This window comes from Vombatus ursinus, unplaced genomic scaffold (assembly GCF_900497805.2).
Source record: "Vombatus ursinus unplaced genomic scaffold, bare-nosed wombat genome assembly UNPS02005659.1, whole genome shotgun sequence".
Taxonomy (NCBI): domain Eukaryota; kingdom Metazoa; phylum Chordata; class Mammalia; order Diprotodontia; family Vombatidae; genus Vombatus; species Vombatus ursinus.
Genome location: NW_020945437.1, coordinates 4136444 through 4161595, shown reverse-complemented (window position 1 = coordinate 4161595; position 25152 = coordinate 4136444). Strand labels below are relative to the sequence as shown.

Below are 25152 nucleotides of genomic sequence, written 5' to 3'. Positions count from 1 at the left end.
AACTGACCAGAAAAGACTTAGCCGACCTGCACTTCCACCATTCACTTTTTCACCTACACTCTTCTATTTCTCTCTCCTACAATGAAAGACGTCTTTACATTAATGTGTATTTAATTGAATTGAGGCTTTTTAAGGGTTTTTCCCCCAATGACTATGGGCAAATGGGCAGGTATATAAATCAAATTATGAAACTTCTTAAAGCCTAATAATAATATGGAACCCAACTAGATGGTATAGCCTAAAGAACACTGGATCTGTAATCAAGAAGATCTGAGTTCAAATCCAACCTCCAACATTTACTAGCTGTGAGTCTGGGCAATTCATTTAGCCTCTATCTGCCTCAGTTTCCTCATATGTAAAATGGGGATGATAATAGCACCTACTCCCCAGAATTGTTGTGAGGATAAAAGGACATAATATTTGTAAAGCACTTTGCAAACCTTAAATGGCAATATAAGTGCTATTTTAAAAAAATTATTCATGGGCATATGAATGTCATAAAGCCTCTTCATTTTTAACTCGGGTTCTTTAACTGACTCATGCTTCCTGTTCTTGTCTTGATAGTCAGCTTTCTTGTGAGGGAACCCTAACTACAAGAAAGGAAAAGTTTTTAATAAACACTGACTTCTTATCCTAAAAATAAGAACCCTAAAGTCTAGACAAAGATTTGTTTGATTGCTGCAGCTTAGAGGGAACACAGCTTCCATTCCTATTCTTTGCTTTCATGCCTATTGTCCTGTTTATGTAGTCTTTTTACCAATGAGGAAACTGAGGCTGACAGTAGTTAAATGACTTGCCCATGGTCACATAAATTCCCTCTAGTGCTGCTAAGATCCCTTCTAGCTCTAAATCTAAGATCCTATAATTTATAAATTCAACCTACATCCCTAAGTTCTTTTTGATGATTCACTTTGATATCTTCTTCCAGACTGACCCTTGGAGAAATAATTCCCTTGCCACCCATGGACTGCTTCAAAAGTTTTCTACATCTCTATTAATTTGGTACAGTAGTTAGAGCCCTAACTCTGGCCTCAGAGGACCTGGGTTTAAATCCTGTTTCTGCCTCTTTATAATGTATGTAACCTTGGGCAAGTCATTTCATTTCCTTAGTTCTCAGTTCCCTCACCTGTAAAATGAGAAGGTTTTGCTAGACAGCCTCTGAGGTTCCTTCTGGCCCTACATTTATGATCCTATGGTCCTTCTTTATATCAGTTTCTGAGGAAGATGTGACTCTACATCCCCATTTCCTTCTGTAACCTCTATAATCACTACCCCTCTTCCTGTCATTTTCAGTCTCTTCTTCCAGCATCCTCCTCACTTCCTACAGCCTAACCTTCATGTGCATCCTTTTTCAAAGCAACCCTTCACTTGACTTCCATTATCTCAAGCTACTGTTCTGTGCTTCTCTTCCATCTCACAGTCAAACTCACAGTCATCTACACTTAACTGACTCTTCTTCTTCATCATCCATTAATTTCTCAAGCCCTAGCCATGCAGCTTCTGACCCCACCATGCCACTAAAACTGTTTTCATAGAGTTAAGCAATGATCTCTTAACTTGCCCATCTGAAAGCCTTTTCACAGTCCTCCTTGACCCCTCTGCTATTGTTGACCATCCCTTTCTTCTACAATTCCTCTTTTCCTTGGCATCATGATACCGATCTTTCCCAGTACTCCTCCTGCCTATACTCCTTATCAAGTCTACTTTGATAGATTACCATTTATCCTCCTGCACCCAAAGCATGAATAGTTCCCTAAGATTCTGCCCTTGGGCCTCTCTCCTTCCCTGTCTACCTTGACCTCATCTGCTCCCAGGACTTCAATTATCTTTACAAACCTATACACCCTGTTCTGATCTCTATCCTTAATTATAGGTCTGCATTTCTAATTGCCTCCTAAACATCTCTACTTGCTCAGCTTTTAGGCATCCCAAACTGAATAGATCCAAAACGAAATTCATTATTTTCTCTCTTCCCCACGACCCCACAAAACCCTTACAAACCTTGAAATTATCCTACTGATGTTAAAGGTCACTACCATTCTTAAAGTCATTCAGATTCATAACCTCAGTCATCCCTGACTCTTCCTTCTTGTTCACTCCCCATTTCCAATGAGTTGCCCAGTTCTTTCATGTCTCCTTCCGTATCTATTGCATTAGTCCCCTACTCTTCTTTCACTCAGCTACTACCCTAATTCTTCAGGTTCTCAGTGACAAGTTTTTGATATGAAGCCAAATTTGAACTCAGGTCCTCCTGACTTCGGAGCTGGGGCTCCATCCACTGCGCCACCTAGCTGCCCCTTCATTTCTGATTTCTATGGATACAAACTATCCCCCATGTCTGGAGTTCTTGCCCTCTTCATCCCCACCTTTCAGAATTTTTCTCTTCCTTCAAGTTTTACTTCAAGTGCTGTCTTCTTACTGACGAGTGCCCTGATTTCCCCCAGTTGCTAGATCTCTCTCTTGCCTCAAAATTGTATGGACTGACCCAGTGATTTCATTGGTATGGCAACTTCTGGTGAAGTCCAGCAGCTGTTCTCAAATTTAGGCTTGGAGAGATGCCTGGGGCACCTGACATTTGACTTGTCCAGGATCACACAACTGATAAGTTTCAGAGGCAGAACATGAAATAAGGTCTCCTTAAGCTCCTTCCATGCCCCAAGTTACTTTGTATTATATACTTAGAACCATAGATTTAGAGCTGAAAAGAAGCTTAGAGGTATTCAAGTCCAACCCCATCATTTTATAAACAGGAAAACTAAGAACTAGAGAGAAAAAGTGACTTTCCAAGGACATAAAGCCAGTAAGTAACAAGAGCTGGGATTTAGGTCCACTGACTCCAAATCCAGAGTCTTTTTATTGTACTGTTCTCCTTCAGCTATTTACATGTTGTATTCCTTTTGTTTCAATGTCCTCCAGCCCTCAGCACAGTGCCTTGCACATAGTAGGTGCTTACTAAATGTTCATTTAATTGAATCCAATTAGGATCGTAAATGATAAACATAAGATCAAAGGAACTTTAGCCCCAAGTAGACATTTTCCACTTATACCTATACTACTGGCATAGTGTATTGGCTTAGTGTTAAAGTCAGGAAGCCCTGGATTCAAGTCCTAATTCTGGCACATACCATGTGACTATGGATAAATCATTTAACTTCTTAGTGCCCCCATGAAACTTTTTAAGGTTATCTGCATTGGTGGAGAGAATTTCCCCATCAGAAGTTTCCTGTACCAATGAAATCACAAGTCTAGTCTCCTCTACCTTCTAATCCATTATACAAATCACCAACTGATTACTCTTCCTAAAACACAGCTAGATCCCTACAATATATATACATAAATACACACACACATATGCATACATGTGTATTTTTTTTTGTTGTTCAGTCATTTTAGTTATGTCTGACTCTTCATTTCCCCATTTGGAGTTTTCCTGCCAAGATAGTTTTCCATTTCCTTGTCCAGTTTTTCTGCCAAGATGGTTTTCCATTTCCTTGTCCAATTCATTTTATAGTTGAGGAAACTAAAGCAAACAGGGGTAAGTGACTTGCCCAGGGTCACAGAGCTTATAAGTATCTGAGGCCAGATTTGAACTCAGGAAAATGAGTCTTCCTGACTCCAGGTCTGGAGTCTGAGGTCTTCCTGACTCCAGGTCTATCCTCTGAGTCATCTACATGTGGATAAAATAAAGGTGACTGAAAAGAATGTATGTAATAACCATTAGACTGTGTCCCCAACAAAGAGTGTGGAACTTCAGAACTGCCTCTGTTTTCCTAAACATGGATGTTGTTATTTGAGTATTCTGTTATTTAAATTTCCCTCTGGTTATTCATTGTCCTTTAACTATTTTATAAGAGCAGGGGCCATGACTGAAGCTCCTTTGCATTCTCCCACATCACATAGAGGGAAAACCGCTAGCAGTGCTTTAGTGAATGAGTTGATTAAATTTTTAAACACTGAAGCATTTCCATAAGTAAAATAAAATTCAAAATAAAATCAGAAGGTAATATCATTTTCAGAAATTCTTAAGAAGCACTTCAAAATCACTCACTGAACATAACTAGGATATGAGGAGGATCAATATACACAGTTTAAATAATCCTGATGGCACAGAAGATGATTTTATATCCATTTAAATTGATTTTGTTGAATCTTTCAGAAACTCTGGCGACTCATTAAGCTTATAATTTGTTGCACAATTGTTGATCTTCATTGCTAAAGGGAGTTTTTTCACTGGAAGTTACCTACACAAATGAAATAACAGATCCCGTTTGGGAAAAAAAAAAAAAACAACCACAAGAACCTTACTTTACTCCTTATTTCTGACAATAACATGAGTAAAACTAATTAGAGTAGTCTGTTACTAAAGTCATAAATGAAAGGAAACTGTCCACATCTAAAAGTGTTTTTATTTAACAAATTAAAATGATATCTAGATAACTTTTCTTATCATCCAGAAGCAGAATGATTTGAAGACTAGAGAAGGACCTCATCATTCTGCAAGATGGAATCAGCCTTGGCACTCACATTCTATCAGCATTCTCTGTCTCTCTGATTGGCTATAGATTAGAGCTGCACTATTTTTGGACTTTATCATGCTTGTGCTATTCTGTAAGCTTCTTGAGGTCAAGAACTGTCTGTTTTTATTTGTATTTGTGTCCCTATGCTTAGCACAGTGCCTAGCACATAGTAGGTGACTAATAAATATTTATTGACTATTAACTATTAAAAAACCTATTAAATTATTAAATTAACTATTAAATTATGGAATGAAATTAACATTGCTTTCAATGCTCTTCTGGAAATGTAATATTGGCTCAAGAGATCTGTATTAGTTCTGCTGCTTGGACCATTTCATGATAGTACCTGTCACCAAGAGAAATAATAATATCAATAATAATAGCCAGCATTTATATAATGCTTTAAGATATGCAAAGTACTTTAGATACGTTATCTCATTTGATCTGCATGACAACACTGTGAGATATATGCAATTGTTATTTCCATTTTACAGAGGAGGAAACTGAGGCTGAGAGCATTTTAACTGACTTGCCCATGGTCACAGAGCTAGGAATTTGAATCCAGATCTTTCTCAACTCCAAACCCTGTGCTCTATCCACTGTGCTACTAGCTGCCAGCAATATTAAGAAAAAAAAAATGAAAATAAGCCTAAAGAAAGCAAAAGTAGTTTTAAAAATTGTGCTGGAGTAAAACAGCAAAGCTAATATAAGAGACTTTGAGGACAGGTAAGGAAATAGATCTGAGTGATGCCTGCTATGAAGAGAAACCTGTCACTTGTCCTTCCTGTTAGAAAACTCAAAATTGTTTACAATATATCCATTGAGGTTAAGCCTTCACTTTCACAGCTCATCTGTAGTCTTGAAATAAAAAAATCTTCTTTGATCAAGTGACCCAGGAAGGAATTGACCTAGATGATAGCAAAGGCCACGTGAGTTCTGAAAGCTGATGGTTCTACCTACCTATAATTCTGAAACAAAAGAATTTTCACTAGAGTCTTAATTGGGCAAGGCCATCTCCACTGACCTTATTTTATGCATCTTTATTGGTATGTGTTAGTTAGAACATGTGGCACAGCACTGTGGAAAGAGCACTGGATCACGAGCCAGAGGATCTGGATCCAATACCTGGTTTTGCTACACTTCATCCTTGGATGTGACCCTGGGTAAGTCATTTTGCTTCTCAGTGTCTCAGTTTCCTCACCTGCAGAATGAAAGGCTTGGACTAGGTAGCATCTAAAGTCCCCTCAAGCTATAAACCTATGATTCTTGTATTCTATTGAATGCCTGTGCCTGGAGCATTTGACTAAATGTGAAGAGATCTTAAATAACAGTGAGACAATGGGAAGTTTAAAATCAGTGTTTTGAGGGTAAATGATCTGATGGCAGTGTGTAGGATGGACTGGAAAAAGAGAGAACGAAAATGGAGATTCCTGTTTAGAGGCAAATGCACTCCTCAAAAGAGATGGGAGATCCTTGAGTGTGGAAACTCTGCAGTAAGGTAAATAGCACAAGGAATTATATACCCACTTCAAAGATTAGAAAACGGAATTGCAGAGGTTAAGTGTGATTTGTCCAGTTTCACATAGCTAATGTGTTAGACCCTGGATTCAGACTCAGATTTCATGCAGCTTCAAGTCCAGTGGTCTTTCTGACTGAGATTATGAGCCTAAGCGACCGAGAGAATGGTGACAGAAGACATTGTCAGAAACAGACTTGAGAAGGCTTGCTTCTCAGACATGTTCTATTTCAAAGGACAACAACCACAGTTTTGTGTAAACAGCGCGTTAGCCCACTAAGAGGAAGTTTTTGGTTTTCCTAAAATTCAGGAAAGGAAACAAAGCTTTCCCAAAAAACTTCCTCCAGTGAAGAAGTTAGCATCTGTGCAACTTCTGTTAAGTTTGCCTGATATGCTGTGTCTGCAATGCTTAATTTACTGGGAGCAAATAGATCGTCAAAAGCACTGGGATCTACCAGGAATATAGCAGCTCTCAATTGTTGTTCTTGTTGTTAAACTAACTCTGACACAAATTACTGCATAAACCTAAACAACACTCCTATCCTTCTGAGAGCCTCTGTCATCCTTTATGTAAAATTTACATTAAGGTGATGAAAATCCTTTCTTAAGGAAGAATAATTAAAAAAAAACTAGCAATCATTAACTTAACACAGATGTTAAGTAACCATTGAGTAATATAAAAAGGTGAAAATGGAGCAAGGAAAGGGGTTGGAGAAAGGGATGTGGTAACACATCAATTAGAATAGGAACCAAATGTGTAGTCAGGAGGATTTCCACGTTGAATGTGTTATAGCCCTGACACAGAAGGATTGCTTAAATTTTAAATTTCTCCTGTAACAATCAATGTAAGCCATATATTTTATTTTCTTAGTCCTGTCCAAAATCCTATTTTGATGCTTCATCATGGAATGGCACTAACCCCAGATTTTCAAAGGCTATGCCAGTCAAACACTGTGTAAAAGCTTTGAGCATGGTTCCAGCAACATAGCAAGCCTGCTTTCTGAGAACAAGCCTAGCAATGTATGGAAAGTCTCACCATAGTAGACTGGTCACTTGGTAGGGACTATGTAGGCCATAGAAACTCATGAAAAACAGAAAAATATGAAATGGCCTTAGGGCATGTGTGGCCCCCTTCAATTTCTGCAGTGATGGTGACAGAGTGGCAGAAGTGGGGACAGGAGGTGCTAAAAATCATAGTTTCTAGGGCATCTATAAATTCTCACTTTGCTGTTAGTACTCTAAATGTGAGATCTCGTCGAATGGGCATCCTACTTGACAGTTTTGACATAATCAAAACCAAAAGAAAGATAGAAATTGCAAAATGGTAGGATAGCTCCCAGAGTCACTTTGGAGAGGTAAACAAAGTGACAGAGTTCACTTTAGCATGCACTCAAAGATGACAAGAAGTTGTCACTTAGGTCTCTCTGACTTCCTTCAGATCCCAACTAAAAATCCTACCTTCAACAGGAAGCTTGTTTTCTGATCCCCTTTAATTCTAGTGCCTTCCCTCTGTTGATTACTTCCAATTTGTCATGTTAAATAAAATTATTTGCATGTTGTCTCTCCCACTAGACTGCAAGGACTGTCTTTTACCTTTCTTTTTATCCCCAGTACTTAGCATAGTGCTTGGTACACAGTAGGTGCTTAATAATTTAGGTTGACTTTTGGTATTTATTTCTTTGGTTTTTCAGAATTTCCATTTCGGTATCAATTTTTTTTTTTGTTTTTGTTTGTGTGTGTGTGTATGTATGCTTTTCTAGCTTTTTTTTTAGTTGAATGTAAAATTCATTGGTCTGTTCTTTCTCTTTCCTTCACCCAGATGCCAATCACAGGTTTTTATCTTTTTTTTTCTTTCCTTTTAATATCCCCTTCATGATCTACCTCAGAGGTTGGAGTTTTACCTTTTCAACTAAACTTCCAGAATCAACCTTCCTCTTGTTCCTTGTCTTTCTCTCCCACTTTCTGTTTCCATGTTGAGTTGAATTTCTTTTTACACCAAAATCTGTGTGTTAGTGTGTGTGTGTTTCTTAACTAGTTCAGATGAAAATAAGGCTCAAGTAAAGCCAACCCCTTTTACATCTTCCTCCAAGTTTGTATAATAATTTTCTTGCACACCTTGACTTTGTGAGAGTTCCCTCTCCCCTTCCTTTCTCTTTTCCTTTCTATTGAATTCTCTTTCCCTCCCTATTCATTCTTCTTTTAAGATTTTGAAAGCATAGGAAAACTAATTCTAGACCGGTTGTCTTATTAACTCCTTCGATGACTTTTGATAACATTAGGGTTCTCAAGAAACACTTTTTTCTCACCTTCGTATTTGAATGTAAATACTTCATCCTTGAGCAGTTCCTTCTAATTGCTCAAGCATATTTAACTTTTTAGAGCAGCTAGTTGCATAGTGGATAGAGTGCTGGGCCTGGCATCATGAAGACTCATCTTCCAGAGTTCAAATCCAGTCTCAGATACAACTAACTAGTTGTGTGACTCTAGGCAAGTCACTTAACCCTGTTTGCCTCAGTTTCCTCATCTATAAAATGAGCTGGAGAAGGAAACGGCAAACCACTCCAGCATCTTTGCAAGAAAACCCCAAATGGAGTCACTAAGAGTCAGAGACAACTAAAACAACTGAACAACAATAAATTTACCTTTCATTTTCCTTTTGATTCCTCAGAGTTTCTATATAACTTTGGTCTTATTATTAGGAATACTTTAAATTCCTCTATTTCATTAGAGGTCCATTTTTTTTTCCCTCAAAGGTTTATTTTTCCCATGTAAGTGATTGTAAGCATTTACCTTTTGCCTTTTGGAATATTATATTCCAAATTCTCTTGGCCTTTATCATGGTATATGTTTCTGACTATGATTCCTCATTCTTTTGACAGCTTGAAAGTGTTTTTTTTTTCCCTCTTTGATCTGAAAGCTCTATATTTTGACCATGACCTTCCTAAGAGTTTCCGGCAATGATTCTTTCTGTTTTCACTTTGCCCTCTGTTTCTAATAGGTTTGGATATTTTCATTCATGAAAATTCATTCATTTCATTTTTGCAATGTGGTATTCAAGCTCTTTTTTGTTCATAGTTTTCAGGTAGTCCACTGAATTTTAGTTTTTTTTCTCCTTTGATATGAAATGCTTAACATTTTCTTCTATGTTTCAGTTTTTATTATTTTGTTTTTTATTTCTTGGTGTCCCATGGAGTACTGTTTTATACATTCTCATTTTCATTGTTTGTTACTTGGTTAAGGATTTGCTATGAATTTTCCTTCCAAATCTTTCCGCTAGAGCTCTAATTTCTTTTCTCTTTCTTTCCTCAAGAGCTCTCATTTAATTTATATCATTTTTAAAATTCTTGCTTCATTTGCTCTAGAAATTCTAGTTGATCTTGTGGCCAAACTGTGTATTTGTTTGAGACCTGCAGTTGTTATAGAGATATTCTTTTCTTCAGAGTTTATGTCTTGGGTTACCTGGATTCATAATCTTTATTATCAGTGGGTTGGGTTTTTTTTATCTATTTTTCCAATATTACTTCTTGAACTGGGATTTTGTGTCAGGGTTAGGCTTTTGTATTTATGGAAGGAATGTCTGGGCCTTGTCCAGTCCTAATCTATATTATCTGGTGTCCTGGTATTGCTTTCTCTTGCCATTGAGTACTATGTTTTTTGCTTTTTGGGGTTTTTTTTTTGGCTAGGCAATGGGGTTAAATGACCTGTCCTGGGTCATAAAGCTTGTAGGTGTTATGTGTCTGAGGCCAGATTTGAACTCAAGCCCCCTGAATTCAGTACCTTATGTGGTCTAATCTAGGACTCAGTCTGATTGCTGCCCTCCCAATCTGAATTTTGCAGGCTCTCAATCCTAGTCTTCATCTGGGAAATATAGCTATAGGCTTTTCCTTGATTAGAAATCCAGTAGACAGCTGTGGGCTCCAGCTCCTCTTAGATACCTGGCAATCCCTTAAGGTTCAGAGCAACAGAACTGTTGGCCTTTCACACGGGAACTTTCTGCCCTGGCTACTTAGCTTCTGTCTCCATAGGTTGGAACCATGCCCTCCTTTGAGGTCAGAACAACAAAACTGTAGACTCTTCCCTAGTCCACACACTCTACCCTAATACACAGCTGTAGTCTCTAGTCTTGCTTCAGGCAGAACAACAATTCTGTAGGTTTGTCCCTGCCCAAAGCATCTTGCCTGGTACACAAGCAGCAACTGCAGGCTCATATCTGTTCACAGGATAGAAGGCTTCTTCCTGGGCCTTCCTGGCTGCATCATCTACCTAAAGCTCCTAGGCCTCAGGATGTCTCCTAATCTGTGCTGTAAAGCTTCACAACCCCAGTCCAGGTTGAGAGTTACAAAGCTATTACAAAGCTATTTCTCATTCTTACTTTTTCCCTGAATATGGTTATAAGCATCAGCCCCATCTTCTGGAGAGAAGGATTTTGACCTCCTAGCTAGACCTTATCCCCGGTGCCTGTAGGGCTCTGACTTTCTCCCTGTGCTGATTTGGGCCAGAAAATTGATTCACTGTGGTTTCTTTTTGGATTTCCTGATCACTACTCCATCTGGTGTTCTCCTCAATTTTTGTTGTAGTAATTGTAGGAGAGTGCTGGACCCTAATACTGCCTCTTCCTCTTCTACCTTTGCTGGTCCTCCTAATGTTTTATAACAAAATTTTTCACCATCAAGGACAAGAGAGCCACCACGCTTGGCCTTCAATATCATACAATCAAAATAATTTATTTGATCTTTTGTAAAAAGTCTCTATACTTTACTACCATTATTATGATGTTCGGTTAAAAATCCATCTCTTACTCATAGCTGTGAAAAGTATGATATGTTTCTCTTTTAATTTTTTAATGGTATGATCTTTAATAATCAGTTCACATATCAATTTTTAATTAAATTATGGAATATTATAAAAGATGTTGGTCTAAACATAATATAGTCTAGGTTGCTTCCCAGCAGTTCTTGCCAAAAAGAGAGCTCTTTTCTAGGTTGTGTTTTTCTAAACTTTTGAATGCTATATTATTGAGTTCAATTATTTCTGATTCTTACTTGTCTAGTCTGTTCTATTGATCTAGTTTTCTATTTTTTTAACCAGTACCAAATAGTTTTGAGGATTGCCACTTTAAAATATAGTTTCAAATCTTAAAGTGCCAGTCTTTCATTCCTACTTTGGAACCCTCTATTTTATTTTTTTAAAAAATTAAACAAATCTAATTGATAAAATTACCTAGTCAGACAGTATGTATATGCAACATTCTGTACCTGTGGTCTCCCACTTTGTGGTATAATGGAAAGATCTTTGGAAACATAAGACTAGTATTCAAATGCCACCTTTGACAAGGGCTACCTATAGGTTCTTGGGCAAGTCACTGAAACCTCACCGAGTTTTGTTTTCTTCATCTGTGAGAATGAAAGAAGTTGGAGGACAGGGTCTTTGAGGTTCCTCCTAGATATAGGTCTATGATCCTAAGAACATATGTCTTATCATCAATTCTCTAGTACTAAAACTGGTCATTACAAGTGATTTGAGTTGATTGAGCCATATATTTTCAAGGGACTATGCAGGAATTTCACAAGGGAATTATTTGGGACCTCATATGCTGTTTATGTATTTTTGTTTTTATTGTGGTGGCACAATGGATAGAGAGCTGGACCTGGAAGTAGGAAGACCTGAGTTCAAATCCCACCTCAGACACTTATCTGTGTGACCCTAGGCAAGTTATTTAACCTCTGTTCTCAATTTCCTCAGCTGTAAAATGGGGATTAATAATATCACCTACTTTTTTTTTTTTTTGCTGTGAGGATCAAACGAATTATTTGTAAAAAGCATTTAGCACAGTGATTAGCACATAGTAGGTGCTATATACTTACTGCCTTCCTCTTTTCTCCTTATGTTGATAGACAAAGGGAATGGGGGAGAGGGGAGGTAGTATTCTCTGAAGTAATTTCATATAAATGGGGGGAAACAACCACATGGAAACAGAACCATCAAACAATAAGAGTAATTAGTGCAATATTTTCTTACCAAAAACATAAATATTGCAACTGAATTGTTTAATACACAAACTGACAAAAAATAAGTACAAAACAAGAGCATCTGTGTATATGATGATATCCTAATACAAAAATTGTACGAACAAAACAACAGACATTTATTGAGTGCTTATTCTACACCAGGCACTGTGCTAAAAGTTGGGGATGCAAAGGAAAGCAAAAAATGTCCCTATTCTCAAGGAGCTCACATCCTAATGGGTGAGGCAGCATGAAAATAGCTAGGTATATACAAGATATACACAGAGCAGATGTAAGGCAACCTCAGAGGGGAAGGCAGGATTTGAGCTGAGTCTTAAAAGGAAGCCAAGGAAACTCAGAGACAGAAGTGAGGGGACAGAGCCTTCCAGGTTCGGGACACAGCCTGTACAAAGGCACAGAGAAGAGAGACGAATATCTGTGTTAGAGGAACTGCAAGTAGGGCAGGGTAACTCGATCACAGAATGTGTGTAAGAGTGTAAGAAGACTGGAAAGGTAGTAGCAAAATTAAGAATAAAGAACACCATGTTTTTCATTTTGTTTACCTGCTAGTCCAATAAAATCAATTTTTAAAAATCCACGTTTCCAAAATATGAACAAAAATCAGCTGTAAAATATTATCTAAAAGGTTTTAATGTATTTGCAGGGCTGTGCCCCAGTTTTTCCTCAGGTAAAATGAGATAATTCAGGTCTTCCTCCTTTCTCCTTAATTTCTTCATTTCCTTTAGTTAAAATGTGATTCTATACCTTTGCCCACATATTCCAACAGATGCTTACATTTCCCATGAATCCCAGATCGAAAAGCCTAAATCAGGAGTGATCTCATTTTGTGAGTTATACAATCTCATACTTTAAAATGTTTCACTTTATAAAGCAGAATTCCTCCAGAATTAACATAGATAATAAGAGAGGAAATTTAAGGCAATTAGATACATTAATACAATAAGAGTAGAATAGCAAGCTCAGGTCTCCTCTATTCTAAAAACAAACAAACAAAAACCTTCTCTCATTCCCTTGGAATTTCCATCCCATCTATCTCATTCTATTCACTGCCCAACTTCTCAAAAGAATAATCTGCACTTGTTATTTTCATTGCCTTACCATATTAACTTTAAAGCCCTTGAAGTCTAGCTTCCACCTCTACCACCTTTACCTCTTTATGAAACTACTCTTTCAAAGGTCATTAATGATCTGATGATCAAATCCAACATAATTTTTCTCAATAGTCATCCTCCTTGAACTTTCTGTAACACTAGACAGATGATAGATGGATGGGTGGATGGATGGATAGATAATTTATTGTTGCTGTTCAGTTGTTCAGCTGTGTCCAATTCTTTGTGACCCCATTTGGGGTTTTATTTTATTGGAGTAGTTTGCCCTTTCTTTCTCCAGCTCATTTTACAGATGAGGAAACTGAGGCAAATAGGGGTTAAGTAACTTGCTCAGGTCACACAGTAAGTGTCTAAGTCTGGATTTGAACTCAGATTTTCTGACTCCAGTCCTGGTGCTCTATCCATTGCACCACCTAAGATAAATAAATAGATATACAAAGATAGATAGAAACTGATAAATAAAGATTGATGGAAATAGAGATAGACAAAGATAGAGACAGACAAAGCTAGATGGAGGGAGAGATAAACAGACAAAAATAGTCAGATAAAGATAGATAGAGGGATAAAGAGATAGATAGATAGGCCTTACTACTACTCTTATTGTATTTATGTATCTAATTGCCTTAAATTTCCTCTCTTATTATCTATGTTAATTTTGGGGGAATTCTGCTTTATAAAATGAAACATTTTAAAGAATGAGATTTATAACTCACAAAATGAGATCACTCCTTATTTAGGTAGATTAGATAAATAGAAACACAGGCACTGTGCTTTCTGTATGAATACAAATAAAAGAAACAGTCCTACTTTCAAGTAACCTATATTTTAATAGAGTATGACAACATTAGACATGGTTCACCATCCCAGAATTCTTGATACTTATTCCTTCCTTAGCTTCTGTGACACTACAATCTCCTAGTTCTCCTCTTACTTCTCTGACTATTCCTCTGAGACTGTGATATAACAGAAAGAAAATTGGACTTTGAATAAGCAACATCTGGTTTTGAATTCCACATCTGATACTTATTAGCTGTTTGAGGCAAGTCATTTAACGTCTCCAGCCTCAATTTCTTTATCTGTAAAATGGGGATAATGATATTTGTACCTCTTCCCTCACTGGGTTGCTGTGAGGATCAAATAAGATAATGTACATAAAGCACTTTGTCTTTTTCCTCTTTCTCCCTTGCTGACCCTTCTTCGGTAGAGAAGACCCTAATGATTTGTCCTAAAACCTCTCGTCTCTTTCTCTGTATATTCTCTCTTCTTCCTTGGTGAGCTCATCTATCCCTGAAGCTTCAATGATCACTTCTACACAGAAGACTCCCAAATCTATATAATTAATTCAATCCAATTAAACAAACACCAATTAAGCATCTGTTATGTGCAACTATAGTAGGTGCTGGAGATACAAAAACACACAATTCTCTCCCTTTATGGGTCATCAACTCTATCAGAAGTTCTCCCAAAAGCACATTCAGACAGCGTCCCAGATTTGTACCACAAAACCTATTGTAGGACACCTATGTTGCCATTGGGTGTTTTGGGTGATCAGTTTCAGAATACAAACATAGGGACATTATTCAATATTAAGAGGAACATGAGGGAAAACTGAAGTAAAATCAATGAAAATTTCCATTTTAGAAAGAATGTCAAGGCCTTGCAAGAGAATGCTAATTGCTTTTGGGTCGACAATCACTGGTGGAGAAAGAGCATTTTTGGCACAGGAACTGTGAGAATGATGTTCTTCAGTTACACCAGCTTGAGGGCTACTGGCATGAGAAACTAGGGAAAAGGAAAATGGATTAGATGATGGCCAGGAGTATCATGGGAGTCTTCTATAGAAAAACCTCTATCAACCAGAGTTTGACCTCTGGGAAAGTGGGACAAAAGCAAAAGGAACTGGATGATGACCAGGAATACCATGGGAGGCTTCTATAAAATATCACCTGTCAATCAATATTATGTATTTTGCTCCCATCCATATCCCCACTGTAAAGAGACCCTTTTTTCATAATCAGTTGATATCTTGTCATTTACAATGGGAACATAAAAACACACCATCATCTTCAACCCCTTCAACTACATGTCTAAAAAATGAGTCTTGGAAAAAGATTGGGGGTTAGTGATGGGACAGATGAGTGGATTAAGGAGGCAGCTTTTTCTGTGGCTAAGAGGGCAGAATATGCTTGATTCAAAACTAGCTAGATTTAAAAATTTTTTTTTTTTAATTTTTAAGCAATTGGGGTTAAGTGACTTGCCCAGGGTCACACAGCTAGTAAGTACCAAGTGTTTGGTCTGAGGTCACATTTGAACTTAGGTCCTCCTGACTCCAGGGCCGATGCTCTATCCACTGCACCACCTAGCTACCCTCTATTATACTCTTGAAGTTGGGGCCAAGTCATGTCACATTTCAGCCTCTACCTTCCCAACCCACTCCTCACCTCCACTCCACCCTCCTTTCTGTAAGAGCAAAGCTGTCATATCTTTCACTGCCAAGGCAATGGCATGACCACATCTAATCTTGCTCTTTCCTTTTTCACCCCTTTTTTTCATCTTTATTTTTGAGATTCCCATGAACCTTGTGTCAAGCTTAGTGAGGTCTCAGGAGAGGTAATAATTTAGAATCAAATTCAACCCATTTCACAGCAATATGTCTCTGGCTAATGCAAAAATATATTTTGTTTTGTTCTAAAGTTGTTGTTTTTTTCTTCCCTACCTCCCTTCCCCCAAAAAAGTGGGTACAGGGAAGAAAAAATAGATTTTTTAATTAATTGAAAGTTAATTGAAAAATAAAATTTAATTTTTAAAAAGTAATCTGTCACTATTTTTAGGGTTATTATTTTAAACTTTTTAATTTATATAATTAACTGGTAGAGATACATATTTATTGATCTAGATAGGTACAGCAATGTACCCATGACTTCATCAGTATAGAGAACTTCTTGATGAGGAAACTCCTGCTACCATTTCAAATTTGTACCTTCTCTGAAACTTAGATTCTTACAGAGTTGCCCAGAGAAATGAGAAGTCAAACAGTCAGTGTGTGTTGGAGGTGGAACTGGAACCCAGGTCTTAGATTTAAGGCCAGTTCTCGTCATATTGAGCAAAATTTCTCTACATAAGGCAAGGCAAGGCAAGGCAACAAATATTAAGTACTTACAATGTAGGGGAAACTGTGCAAGCACTAAGGATACAAATATAAGCAAAAAGGACATTCCTTCCCCTCAAGGAACTTACCATCGATGGGGGAATACAATACACAAAAGGGAACTGGAAAGGGGGTGGATGGGCATGGGGTTGTGGTGTTTAAGTCCAGAAAGTCAGTAGTACAACCTGGAGAGGAATGAAAGTTGACCAGCCCAGGTCCCTCCCAAAATGGAGACCCTGAGAGGAGCTCACCAATGGGAGAAGGGGACTGGCATTGCTGAGGGATGTTACCAAGTGAGAAGGCCGTAGGGAGTGATAGATGTTCCAGGGCAGATAAGGTATGGTATTGAAGTCTGGGAAGTCAAAAGTACACATACAAGTCTTCTCTCCACCCACCCCTCCCCCTTCTTTTGAACTAGATTTGTAATTGCAATGACATAAGAAACTGGCTAATGTGGAAATTTATTTTGCTTTGTTCTAAAGTTGGTTTTTTTCCCCTTCCTTCTCAATTCCCCCCCCCAAATAATAATGAGTGTGAGGAAGAGAAAAATGAATATTTGAATTGAAAGTTAATTGAAAAATAAAATTCAACTTTTAAAAAGAAGTACATTACTATCTTAGGTAATTATTTTAAAATCTTCTTCTTTCAGAAAGTTGCCTAGATAGCACCAAAAAAGATGATGGATGCATTTCTGTGTGTTTGGAAAAGTATTCTGGTGCCAAGATATATATATATATATATTTCCTTTTTAATAGACACGTATTTGCTAATAAAAATACTTGTTTCATCAAGAAACTGCATTTGAATTCCTCATGAGCCAATATAATCAATACAACTATTAAAGACCTACTCTGTACAAGCCACTGTGTTAATTGTGGGGGATACAGAGACAAAACAGCAGGATCCCTACCTTCAAGAAGCTTATGTTCTACTGTGGTGTTTAACATGAAGAATCTGTACTTGGTCCTAAAGACAACAGGGAGACACTGAAAATTCTTGAGCATGGGAGTGTATATAGTCAGACCAGTGCTTTAGGAAGATTATTTTAGCAACTGTATAGAAGACAGAATGGAAAGACGAGAAATTGCAAGCAAAGAGACTAATTATGGACGATGAGGGCCTACACAAAGGTGGCAATCATGTGAGTGGCAAACAGGAGGACATATATGAGAAATGTTATGGAGGTGGAATTATGTTATGGATGTAAGTGGAGATATAAAGTAAGGCATCAAGGATGATTCTGAGATTGAAAACCAGGTTGTCTGAAAAGATAATGGTCCCCTTATCACAACTGTAAAGTGTGGAAGAAGGCATTCAGAGAGAAAGAGAATGATCTTGACCACTCCAACTTTGAGACTGATAGCAAATACAAGTGGGTATGTTGAGCAAGTAGTTGATGCCAGAGAAAATAAAGAGAAAGATCAGGGCTTGATACAACTTATAGAGTTGGAAATCATGCATTAAATAATTGAACCTATGAGAGTTAATCAAATCATTGAGGAAAGATGTTGAAAGAGAAGAAAAGGCCCAGTAAAGAGCTTTAAGGGACACCCATGAGGTTGAAACATGGATGATGATGATCGAGTAAAGGAGGCTGAAAAGGAATAGGATAGGAAAGAACAGTCAGGAGAGAATGATTTGTATCATAAAATTTGAGAAAGGAAAGAGTGTTGGGGGGGTCAGGGGAGTTAGGAGAAGCTTAAGAGATTTCAAGTTTAAGGGATGCCAAAAGCTGAGGGGAATAAGCATTTATTAAGCAGCTACTATGTCCCAGGTACTGTTAAGTGCTTTACAAATATCTCATTTTATCTCCACAACAACTCTGGGACCTGGGGGCTATTATTATCCCCATTTACAGGTGAAGAAACTGAGTCAGAGAGAAGTTAACTGACTTTCCCAGGGCCATAGCTAGTAAGAATCTAAGACAAAATTTGAATTTAGGTCTTCCGGACTCCAGGTTCAGTGCTCTATCCATCCATACCACTTAGCTGCTTCAAGGAGTATAAGGATTGAGAAAAGGCCATTGAATTTAGCAATCAAGAGGTCATCAGCCACCTTGGAGAGAGCAGTTTTGGTGAAGTGGAGGGGTAGGAAGCCAGACTGCAGGTTGAGAAATGAGTGGAAGATGAGGAAGTTAAAGCACATTCCTCTTCTAATTGGCTATGAGAGGGCAGCAAGATAGAGGATGATAGCTCACATAGCTCCCTAAAGCAAAGATTTTATTTAAAAATGGAAGCCTTCTGTAAAGTCATGCCAGTAAAATTAAATTTGCTCTTCCATGGGTTAAGGTGATAGATGAAACAAACAAAAAAAAAAATCCCCATTCATTCCTCATTACAAATTCAAACTACCCTCCAAGAACTCTTGTAGAATTTGAAGAGCTGCCTAAAGAGGCCCCTCCCTCGAAGGGAAAAATGTACAAACAGAACAAGTGCATTTAAAGTAAGCTTTCTCCAAATTCTAGATTTGTAAACATTTGTAAACCATCAATGCAAAATTTGAGTTGTGTGCTTAAGTGCAACCAATGGCAAAGATAATGCATACAATTTGAAACCAAGAAAAAATTTGCATGTGTAACTCTTCGCATCTACTTTTGCATCTGTGATATCTGATGTCTGACTGTTAGCCACAGAGAAAAATTCTTAGCTATAAAATACTATATTTGCCTGTAAATAATCACACTCATGATTTTAGAGTGGCAAAACGGTATAAGCCTGACCTGGCTCTCTAATTCACTTTCTTATGCCTTTCGTGCTAGTGTAGACACCAGAGGTCATGTGTTTTATTACTGGCACTTCCTTGAATTTTGTCTATTGTAAAATTCTGGGTAGCTCACATACTATTCTTCTAACTAGCTTGGCAAATATATAGACACTTTTCTTTCTTCCCCTTTCTTTTTAAATTTAAAATACTTTTTATTGGATTTGCAAGATTTTGGACACATATATTTCTTTTTTCTTGATGTCTTTTGTCCTTATGTCATAGTTACTTTGGGAAAAGATGGATAAGAAAGGATCCTCCTCTACCTCAATGTTGAAACCTTGTAACAGAAAAACAACAAAGCAAAAAAAACTGATACAATGACCACATTTGGCAATGTATACAACAACCTGCCCTTATAGTCCCCAGCCTCTGCCATGACAAGGTAAGTATGTTTTATTACCTGTTTTCAGGGACCAGATTTGGTTTCTCAGTTACTCAATCTGGATCTCTTTAAGTGATCATTTCATTTACACTGGTGTAGGCATGATATACACTATTATTTCAGTTTTGCTCCTTTCACTCTGCATCAGTTCATTCAAATCTTCCCATGTTTTTCTAGTAATGGATGGAAATGGCCAGTAAGATTCCAGACCTTACATCACGTGAAACACCTGCCGGCAACAATTCAGGTGGATTCCTAGTGAGCTTGCTTCCAGAAATATATCATGGGGAGAGGCTCTTTCCCACCTCTATTCAGAGTAGTACAGGTATAAAGTGTTTCTTGTGTCCTACTACATCATGATGAAAAGCTTCTTAACAGCCAGCTAAGTTAGAACTGAGTATGCACACAAAAGATTAAAACAAATGAAATCTCTTTTCACTTACCTAGGCAAATGGGCAAGGGGTTCCCCAACCTAGCAGCTCACAGCACTCCTTACCTGCAGCAATCCAAATGGATTACTGGTAAGCCTGCTTCCAGAAATGTATCATGGAGAGTGCAGTGAGCTGCTAGGTTGGGGACTCCCTTGCCCACCTAGTCATTATGTGGCTGTATATGAATTCTTTTGCATCTTTGTATCTATTCTCTCCTGAGAACAAGTGAATGAGTATTGGAGACAGACTGGATCGAGTTGTGACCTTGTGATCTTTGAAAGGTTGAGAAAGCCACCAGAGGTCCAGCAATAGGCAACTAGAGCAAAGTCTACAAGTAGCTACTGAAGCAAAATCTAGTGAGAAGCCAGCCCACAGAAGAAACCTACTTGACCCATCCCAGTTCCTTGACCCAACTCAGTTCCTAAGACATCACCCCCAGATGAAAAGACTGGTCCATCAGCTATGCTAGACTCAAAAGTGAACATGATGGAAGGAAAGTTTGTAGAAAACACTTAAGTTTGAACTCACTTTCCCCAGGGACCAAGATGGTAGAGTAGAATGTGTTCTCTACATAGGAGTTTTTTGTACTTCAGTTCTTACTGTATATTCTCAGTAAATATCCCTTTGCAAAAGCTAATTGATGTTCATTGGTTAATTGATATTAAAGACAGAACAGCTAGTCTATTGAGACTGGTGAGATGTTACCTGGCATTTGATATTGGGGAAGAGGAACAACACACTGGATGAGGACCCAAATGCAATTGTACTTAGAAAATATCCCCAACTCATCAGGGTTACCCCTAGAACCACGAGGGGAGATACAGTAACTAAGATTTAGGGACCTAACATGGCAGTTCAAATAGGGATTGAGAGAGTGAGTTTAATGTCTATGTACTACATTCTGAATTCCTTATAATCATCATATCTTTCTGCACAATTACATTTCACTGCATTTATATACCACTGTTGTTTAAGCTAGTCCCCAATTAATGGGTACCCACTTTGTTTCCAGTTCTTTGCTATCACAAAAAAAGTGTTGCAAATAATATTTTCCTATATATTGGACCTTTGTTTCTGTCTTTAACTTCTTGGGCAAACACTTTGTTGTTGATCACTTGTGTCTGACTCTTCAAGGGGTTTTCTTGGCAAAGATACTGGAGTAGTTTGCCATTTCCTTCTCCAGTAGATTAAGGCAAAAAGAGGTTAAGTGACTTGTCCAAGGTCACACAGATAGTGAGTGTCTGAGGCCAGATTTGAACTCAGGTCTTCCTGACTCCAGGGCCAGTATTTTATCCACTGGGCCACCTAGCTGCCTCCAACACTTTCTTACCAGTCCAGTTTTTGCTCTACTCCATCCCTGGTCATGAACTTGTCATTCCTATAGTTTAAACTGTAGGACAAATCAATAAGTCCTCTCCTGAAACACCATTTTCTTAACCAGCTACTTACTTCCCTTATCTGTCTTTTTCTAAGTCCTTGCCTTCAATTGACAAAGGTGATGAAAATGCTATTTGTACTCTAAGGGCTTGGTTCTTGCCCAAGACTCTCTAGTTTTAGCAATACTTTCTAGACTCATTCTAGCAGTGTCATTTCTGCCCATGTGCAATACCAGAAGTGGATGGTAGTCATAAGACTGGATGAGATGCTCTGTCACAATTTAGATATATACCTTGTGAAGATAGCAGATTTCTTTACTGTTAGCATCAGGTCAACAAAGATGCTGCCTTAGTATCCCTCAGCAGGGAATCACCAACCACCACTATTCATGCTTTCCTCTTTTGACCCTTGCTGGATCATCTCTCACTTACGGACACATATCATTATTTCCTGAAGGACAAGAGGCTGTTTCTTCTTCAGAAGGCCTTGCTTCCTCTTCTTTAGTAAAAGTCTCATATCTGTTGCTTAGTTCCAAGCATTCAGTGAGCACTTTTCTCCTTTTTTATATCATATTTTTCACCCTCCAACCTCCTGACACTGTCTTCATTGTTCTTTCGGTTCTGCTCTCTTCATTTTGCTTCATTCATGCAAGTCTGCCCTTATTCTGACCCTCCGGACACGGGTCAGAATTCTCTCCTGCTTCTTCCGACCTATTTCCTTTGTCTTCACATTGAAGCTTTTCTTCCAAAGGAACACTTGAACGTGGGAAAGCATTCTTCCAGCTCTTTTCCCTTCTCCTTTAGGAGGGGAGACTATCCTGCACTTTAAGCAGGGTTAACAATTCCTTGGTCGTGGTGGGTAGATAAACATAAACATCACACACTCTAAGAATGTCACATTATAAAATTCATCATGCTCTTCACACTCCTTGAAAGCAAGATTCTTACTACTTTGTTGTTTTGTCTAGTAGCTCCTGTGGCCAACTCCCCTGGAAGAGTCGCTTCATCTTAGCATCTTGAAATTTATGCTTAATTTCCTTCCCAATTTCCTCCTCCCTTTCCTCTTCTTCCAGGTCTTCTTCTCCCCTTCCTTCTTCTTCACTCTCCTAGATCACCTAAGGACATTTCCAAACTGTCTCTTCACTCTTCACATCTTCCATACCACTCTTCCCTACCCTCTCAGTTGAGGACCTCAGCTCATACTTTACCGAGAAAACAGAAGCCATTTATCTTGAGCTCTCCCTTCTCTCCTATATCTCAAAACTCCTAGACATCACTCGTCCCTTCTCTCTTCCTTTATTGTAATTTCTGATGAAATCATTTCACACATTAAGATCAACTACCCTCCTTGTACCTTTGATCTCATCCCCTTTTACCTCCTACAGCAGACTGTCTCCATAATCAGGCCTCCTTTCTCTCTAATCTTCTTCTTTCTCTCTCTATTTGTTCATTCCCTATTGCCTACAGGTATGTTAAAAAAAAAATGCCAATCTTTAAAGAAAAATCCTCATTTAGCCTCTCTCAAGGAATCATCCTTTATCTCTCCTGCCTTCCACAGTTCCACTCCTAGGGGGAAAAAAGTTTGCTCTCATTGCCTCCGCTTCCTCTCTTGCTTCTCGGTCCCTTACAATTTGACTTCTGAGCTCATCCTCATCTGAAATTCTTTCCAAAGTTACCAATCATTGCTTAATTTCCAGATACAATGGCCCTTTCTCAACTTTTATCATTATTTACTTTATGCAATATTTGAAACTATCTACAACCCTCTCCTCCTAGATAGTCTTTCCTTTCTGAGTTTTCATGACATTGTTCTTTTGTTTTGGAGTTCTGTTTTTTTTTGTTGTTGTTGTTGTTATTGTTTTCCCTCTACCCATCTGACCACTCTTCAGTCTTCTTTCCTATAGCTTCACCCATGTGAGGATTGAGTCCTACATCATCAACAGCCTATTGCCATATTGAACTGGATGTCCCACAGGCAACTCAAACTCAGTATGTCCAAAGCAGAACTCATTATCTTTCCCCCACAATCTACTCATCTTTCCAAACTTCCCTATTTCTATCAATAGCAACAAAATCCTTTCAGTTACCATGGTTCAGAATTTCCATCATCTTTGCCTCCTACATAATTATCAAGTTTCATCAATTTTGCATTACCCAACACCTCTTTAATTTGTCCTCTTCTTTCCACTCAAAATGCTGTCACCCTAGTTCAGGACCTTATCCCCTCTCACCTCTACTACTATAATATCCTAATTAGCCTCATGAACGCAAGTCTTTCTCCCTCTCCAATCCATTCTCCACATAGCTGCCAAAGTATTAGTTCAAAAGCACAAGCTGGACCATACAACTCTTCTGATAAACAAATACCTCATGTGTACTGAAATATAGTGTATGTAGTGGAAAAAGCAATGGACTAGAAGTGAGGAAATCTGAGTTGTCATGTAAGTTGTATCACCAACTAGTTTTATGACTTAGAACAAATCAAGTAATCTCATGGAGACTATTTCTTCATCTAAATGAAGGAGGTTGGAGTAGATCAGGGGTGGGAAACTTGCAGCCTTGAGGCCTCATGTGGCCCTCTCGATCCTCAAGTGCAGCCCTTTGACTGAATCCAAACTTCACAGGACAAATCATCTTAATAAAAAAAAGGATTTCTTCTGTAAAACTTGGACTCAGTCAAAAGGCTGCACCCAAGGACATAGAAGGTCACATGTGGCCTCAAGGCCACAGGTGCCCCACCCCTGGACTAGATGATATCCAACATTCTGATTGGAATGAAATCCTAGGATCCTATAATCCAATTTATTTATATCTGCCATTTTTTTCAACCTTTTTGCCATAATGGACTTGATTTCTGCTAGCTTAACTCAAATAGGAGAATCTGCCATACATCATTTTATCCCAAGACTTTCTGTCTTTACTCTCTTATTCTCCAGGCCAGCTGCTTCTTGGAATTCATTTATTCATTCACTCACTCATTCAGAAAGCACATAAGAAGCAGGTGCTATATGCACTGTACTATGCTGGACCCTAGAGGAGATGCCAAGATAAGTGAAATGTGGTGTTTGATTTCAAAATGTTTATATTCTAGAGAGAGGGATGAGATGTGTACACAAACAAACATCATATTAGAGTATGATAGGTGCTTATAATAAAGTGTTATTATATATGATACTGTTATATACTATTATATTATATATAATATTGTTATTATATACTATACATAGCATTATACATAATACTATCATACACTATATATAATAGTATTATATCTGTAGTATTATAATATATATGCTATATATAATACCACAGATATGATTATATTATGTCATATATTATCTGATATATATGTGCTATAGATAATATAATAATATTATTATTTATACAATTCTATATTATTATTAAGATAATACTATATTACTAAAAACAACATAAATCAATTTAAGCTAGGAAAATCAAGGAAGTTTCATGGAAGAAATGGCATTTAAACTAGGAATGCATTCTAACAGATTACCTTTAGGATTGAATACAAGCTCCTCTTTTTGGCATTTAAAGGCCTTCACCATCTGTTTCTCACAACCTTTCTGACGTTATACTGCCTTCACGCACTCTGATTCAGTTGAATTGGCCTCACTGCTGATCCTCACACACAATAAATACTCCATTCGCCATCTTTGTGCCTTTATAAAGGCTGTTGCCCAGGCCTAGAATGTTCTTTCTTCTCACCTCAGCCTTTAGAATCCCAGTTCCCTTCAAAGTTCCCCTCAAATGATACATTCTACCTGATGCCTTTCCTCATCTTCCTACTTGTTTTTCTGCCTGCTGAAATTATCTTGTATATCCATATACTTTGTCTATACATGTATATGTATCTGGGTTCCTGT

The 25152-nt window shown here is 37.9% G+C and overlaps 2 protein-coding genes across 4 annotated transcripts in view; one reads left to right on the top strand and one right to left on the bottom strand.

The window, feature by feature from the left end:
- Window positions 1–25152, bottom strand: part of LCP1 (lymphocyte cytosolic protein 1) — a 103724-nt gene that overhangs the window by 65776 nt on the left and 12796 nt on the right. The gene's annotated exons all lie outside the window — the stretch shown is intronic.
- Window positions 5374–25152, top strand: part of LRRC63 (leucine rich repeat containing 63) — an 81790-nt gene continuing 62011 nt past the window's right edge. The window contains exons 1-4 of one of the 3 annotated variants that reach the window (XM_027848137.1): window positions 5374–5446; window positions 5575–5680; window positions 19302–19461; window positions 19639–19786. The gene's annotated coding sequence lies outside the window, so the exon portion shown is untranslated. The other 2 variants (XM_027848136.1, XM_027848138.1) reach the window with 2 other exon arrangements.